Genomic DNA, 6,592 nt, shown 5'->3' on the forward strand with positions numbered 1-6,592 from the left:
AGCATGAGATTCTGTCATTTAGTCTATCATATGGTGGATTGTACATTTGATTTATGTATTTTGAACCAAACTAACATTTTTTGGATAAAGCCAACTTGATCATGGTGATGTGTTTTTGCATTCCATTGGTGCTTATTTTGTTGAGAATTTTTGCTTTTCTCTTCATCCAGTGATTGGCCCATAATTTCTGTTGTTGTTGTTGTTGAATATTTTTCTTTTTTTTTTTTTTTTGTTAGCATAGTACTAGCATTGTGAAAAGAATTTGGAAGTGTTCCTTACTTTATTTTATGATGCATTTGAAGAGTATTGGTATTAGTTTTTTGAAGGTCTGGTAGAGTTCACTAAATCTGCTCGGTGTTTCCTTACATGTGAGATTTTAAACTACTTTTTTGATCTCCTTGGTTTTTATAGGTCTATTTAAATTTTTTAAATCCTATTTGTTTAACTTTCATGGTCATGTATATCTAAATATTCATCCATTTCTTTTAATTTTTAAAGTATGGCATAATGACATTCTTGATTTCATCAGTGTCTATTGTAATGTTTTTTTTTTACGTCCAATTTTATTAAATGAGTCCTCTTTCTGTGTTCCTTTCTCTCTATTATCTGATTACCTATCTACCTATCTATCATCTATCTATCTGTCATCTATCCTGCTAAAGCTATGTCAATCAATGTCATTAATCTTTTCATAGAACCAACTCTGTTTTATTGATTCCTTTTTTTTTTTTAGGTGTTTGTATGCTTCTACTTAATTAATTAAGCTTTGGTTTCATATATCTCTTCACATCTACTATATTTATCTTTTGCTTATTTTTTTTCCCATGGAATTCATATACATCGTTAATTTCTTTTTATGAAGATTTTGTTTGTAATATTCTGATGTAGACAATTTGTGCTATGCACTCTTAGGACTATCTTCATTGTTTCCTATATGTTTTCCTTTCATTTTCATTCAATTCTAGAAAATTTTCAATTGGATCTTTGACTTCTTCCTTGGACCAAATTTCATTTAGTTGTGCATTTTTCAGTTCCCATGAGTTTGTGCATTTGTTGTAGTTTCAGTTGTTCATAATATTCAGCCTTTTGTTTAGATAGAATTTAGGATGTCTATACAATTTTCCTATATTTGTTCAGACTTGCTTTGTGTCTTAATATGTGGTCAAATTTGAAGGAAGTTCCACAGGATCCTGAGAAGAAAGTCTATTCATTAGAGTGTTAATGGAATGTGTTCCCCAGGGGTTCTGGTTCCTCCAAGGGGCATGGCCTTCTGCAAAGAATTGATGGTGGAGAGTTAGCCGGGAAAGTAGGGGCTTGTGGCACCATCTTGGGACTTGAACCATGTGCCGCCATGAAAATGGGACATGGGAAATGTGGGCCAGTGTACTCAAGGACAGAATGGCCTGGCACTTATGGATCTGGGACAAGACTTGTGGCCCCTGAGGCATGGGCAAAAGCTAGAGGTGATTGTGGGTTTGTCACAGGAGTGATCTAATATGGCTGACTTTGAGCTGTGGTGCAGAGCTGTGTGGCTCAGAGCTGTGGAGCTAGAAACAAGCTAGGTGCTTGTTTCTTTGTAAGTCACTCTACCTCCACAATAATAATAAATGCACATAAAGATATGTTTAATGGTTTGCCTGATAGATCAAGGGACCCGAAGAGAACTCTGGTGACATAAATGTTATAATATCTGAATTTTGAAAATTTTAATTTCATATAACTTACTAATTTCAGTATCTGAACATTCCTTTATCTCATCTGGATAATTTAAGTTTTAAATTTTCACTTTTCTTAGCTTTGATAAAATATAATTTCCATTAAGAAATGATCCCTTGAATTTTATTTATAATCTGGGATTAATTTTTATTTCTATATTTCCATGGTTGCATATGCTTCTTCCAGATTCTGCATCCTGTATACTTTTTATACTGGGGGTAAAATATATATTCTTTTATATTTGCTTCTACTTCCCATATTCCACATGTTATCATTAAGAACTTCATGGATACTTTAATACATCATTCTTTTCAGAGTATTGGTGATAATATATTATTCTTTTTTGTTTTTTTAATTACTAACACTAAATTTTTATCATATGTAGATCCTTTCTCATAACTTTAACCCTTTTCCTAATACCTCTACCAAATTTAAGTATTCTACTGTATAAATATATCAATGCCCATATATTCAGGTTTCTGTTCTAAAATTCTCTTCAGTGTGTGTTCACCCACTGGAGATTTGATATCCTACTGAGAGTATCATCCTTAAATGATACTAAATCTTTTTCCAGCAGTCATCAGCTGCAAGCAGTTCCTCAGATACGATTGGGGTCTCTTATCCACGCCCCCTTGTCTATGATGACATTTTATCTCTCTTTAGCTTACATGGGACTTTTCCATACTATCAGCACTGCTGTGAGTTCATATGAGTAACTGACCATCTGTCAGAGAAACTATTTCATCTGGCTCTTCTGATTTTTCTTCCCTCCCCTACAATAGTCCATGAACCTTGGAAGGCAGAAACTTGATGCAAGTTTTATTCAGGGATAAGCAGCCACAGCTTACATTCTCTGGACATTGGCTGGTTGTGGTTCTCTGTCATTCAACATCTGCTATATAAAGAGTATTCTCTACTGAATATTAAGAGACACATTAATCTTAAGATGGTGCCAATCATTGTTTTGGAAGTGTGCTTCCTCAAGGCAGAAGATTGATGGATACTGTTTTCTTATTCAATCAGTTGGTCTGTGTCTTCTTGCTGGGTAGTTGATAAAATTAACATTGAGAGTTACTTTTCATGAATGTTATTAATTCCTGATATATTGGTGCTGCAGTTTTCTTTTCTTAGACCTCTTTAGGTTGACTGTTCTTCGTGCCCTCCTGAGAGTGTGTAATCTTTTCTTCAGAACAGAGTTTTCCCTCAGGTATTATCTGTAGCACTAGCTGGTTTCCTGGACATAAATTTCTTAAATATTTTTTTCTTAAATCAGGGAAAGTTTTCCATTCTCCTTCAATTACAATTGATGGCTGTGGTGGGTATAGTATTATGGACTAGAATCTGTCTTCTATGGCTTGTATGAAATAGGCCAATGTCCCTCTGGCTTTTGTAGTCTCCATTGAAAAGTCAACTGTTAATCTGATGGGTCTGCCTTTATATGTGACTTATTCTTTCTCTATTTCAGCTTTCAGTATCTTTTCAATATTCTGCACATTTAGAGTTTGACTATTATATAACGTGGAAAGTTTCTTTTCTGGTCCTGTGTCCTTGGTGTTCTGTATCATTCTTACACTCTGATAAGTATTTCTGTTCCTAGATTAGGAATTTTCTTCTATGATTTTATTTAAAATATTTTCTATATCTTTTACCTGTTTTTTTTTTCTCCTCCTTCTATGCATATATTCCTAGCTTTGGCTTAATTCAATGATTTTGTTGAAAATATTTTCTGTGTCTTTTCCTTAGGTTTCTTCTCCTTATTTTATTCTATGATTCATGTTTGGTCTTTTTATGGTGTTCCAGGGGCCGGTCTTGCATATTTCTTTCTTGGCTTATTTTAGATTTAACATTTTCTTTGATTGAGTGATAGGTTTCATCAAGCTTGTCTTCAAAATCTGATATTCTCTTTTCCATTTCCTTCACTTCCTTTTTGCTTTTTAACTTGAGTTTTTTGCTTGGTTCCTGAATTTTTTATTATGTTTTATTTCAGTTTTACTTTACTTCAGAGATTCCATCTCTTTATTGAATTCTAATTTCAAATTTTAAAGCGTTATTCAGTCTTTGTGTTTTCATTTGGAATTTGATTCATACCAATTTGGAATTCTATGAATATATTTATTATTTCTATTTTGAAATAATTGTCTTGAACATCCACTAGGTTGCCTTTCTCAGGAAATATTATAACAGGGGTATTAAATTCTGTAGTAGGAACATTATTTTGGTTATTTACATTGTTTATGTATTTTCAGTAAGACCTAGGCCTCTAGACCAGTGTTCTTGCTAATGTTTATTATTATGGGTAGGTGATCTCATCTTTGTTGAGGGGTATTTGTATTTTGCTGTTTCCCTAACTTTTTGCATTATGGCCCAACTGACGATTGTTTTATGTTTAATTTTGGTATTTTTTTATGGTAATGTAAAAGAGTGGTCTCAGTTATGCTAAGGATAGAAGTAACATTTGAGTTGAGGTTCCAGAGTAGACTCCTCTAGGTTTTGAAACAGCTGGGTGGGTTAGGATCTCCCTAGGTAAGCAGGATGGCCCATACGTAAGGTTTGAAGAGATCACAGGTTTTGGAATGCAGGAATCCTAGTAGTCTGTGAAAGTCTGACTGCAAAGCTGGTCATGGAAAGCCTAGAGTAGCTCCCAAGTGTCCTGGCAGAGATGACAGAGTCCAGGGAAGTGAGGAAACGACTTGTTAGAGAATGTCTGGGGAATCTTCAGGATCTTAGGGTCTACAGGAGTCCTAACAGAGCAGAGATGGTGGGCTCAAGAAGTCATGGGAAAGGGAACACCTCAATTCAGGATTGGGAAAGCACCCAAGAGAGTCAAAGGTTTCTGCCAGAACTGAGATCATGGATCTCAAGGAAGTGGGGGAATAGAGACTTTGGAAGGCAGGTCTGGGAAAGCTCCCATATCTGGGTCTGGAGGTCCACAAAGGTCTGAAAGAGCAGAAATGCCATGCGCAAGGAGGTGTGATGGCTGGATCAAGAAGGTGTGGTTGTCTTATTCTTGTCCTTTCTTTATTTTATGACTGGCCTCCTAATCTGAAACACTCATTCTATCGATCATCCTTCCTCCACAGCTTCATCATTTCTGTCATCTTTTTAAAAAGAAGTTTCCTTTATTCACCTAGACCTCAGATTCATGATGCAACATTTCTGATACTTTTAACAATGAAACTATCTTCATTTACTGTGATTGTTTTACTCTTGTATCTTCATGTCTCTCAGTACCCATCTCTGTATTTTCCACGCCCTTCAGAATAAGTTTTCAGGAAATCCTACACTACTTCTTCTGGTTAATTCTAATCCTGTTTCATCTCATGAATTCTCTTTTTTCCAAGATGTATTCCTTTGATAGTATGCTTTGTAGAGAAAATAACATTATTGGCCTTTTGTATAAAGGAATGTTAACCTGTTTCAACAGAATTTAAATACATTTTTCTTTTGAGATTTTACCTGATCTGAGTTCTTTTGAATAATCTTTATCAAAAATGTAGTCTTTGACTCCAATCTGTGTTTTAATTTTATTACATATAAAAAAGAAAACAACGTTCTTTTCTGAGGTGGGTTCATTTGTAAGCATGAGGTTTGAGTTTCATCTCTAATATACATGTAAAGGCCGGTGTGGCAGCAACTATCTGTAACCACAGCATTCGGGGAGCAGAGACAGTTGGATCTCAGGGGCTGACCAGACAATTGAGACAAAATGGTGAGCTCCAGTTTCTGTGAGCAACCTTGCCTCAAATTATTAAGTTTAGAGTGACTGAGACAGATACTCATTCTCATCTACATGGATTAGAACACTCCTAACACATGTGCATACACATGTGATCATTTTTACACATGTGCTTCACACACATACATTTTTGAAATTTTCTTTTACCATTCTTCTCATAGCTTTTCAATGTTAAAAACAGTGACTAAAAGATTGCTTTGAAATTAGAAATTCTGTTATTAAAATTAATTTTAGTTTTAAGGATTCAGTGTAAATGTTTAATGAAGTACAAATTATAGGCAGAAAATTTTTCATGAAATTCTGTACTGATTGTTGAAATCAAATGTACTGTAACTTGTTAAAATATGTAATTCATCCATTTTGGAAATCAAAATACTAAGATTTGCATAATTTTTTTTCTTTCAGAAGGCAAGTAAATAGCCCACATTGATTCTGTTACTTGAGGGTTTTTGAGACCACTCAGAGACGCAATTAAGTACAAAGTTCAGGTATCCTAGATCATTATATTTCTCTTTGCATTGCCTAGTGTATAGTCTTCAGTAATTAAATATTTGTGACTCAGCTTATCTGGGAGTCTACTACTAATGCCTTCTCTCATCTTTATTTTACTTGGAATACTCTGATTGCTATGGTGTGTATCCATAACATTTTACTCACTGTCAATCTTCTTTCTCTCTTGATTTCTAATATTCTACTCTGTAAATTGTTTATATGTCCCATGGAGATATTCTAAAATGGCTTCCAACAATTATATCCTTCTAGAGTCAATATCCCTTACGGAAAAAATTTTAAAAATGATTTGGGTTTAAAAACCAGGATAAAATCTGTTATCAAAACCACAGCATATTGAAGCTGGAGAGCTGACTTAGCAGTTCAGAGCACTGACCACTCTTGAAGCACCAACATGGTGACTAGCAAACATCCCTAACTCCTATTCTAGGGGACCCAACACCTTCTTCTGACCTTGTGAGCATTGCAGGACATGGGTGCACTTACACATATTCAGGCAATATACTCATACAAATAAAATTAAAAATAAATAAAATATTAAAAAATAGCATATTGTAGTTCAATATATGAGTTTTGACTTTGTGACATATAGACTACTATACCATAAATGGTTATGCCATCTGTGTTTTA

This window comes from Nannospalax galili, unplaced genomic scaffold (genome assembly GCF_000622305.1).
Source record: "Nannospalax galili isolate Female #2095 unplaced genomic scaffold, S.galili_v1.0 scaffold140, whole genome shotgun sequence".
NCBI lineage: Eukaryota > Metazoa > Chordata > Mammalia > Rodentia > Spalacidae > Nannospalax > Nannospalax galili.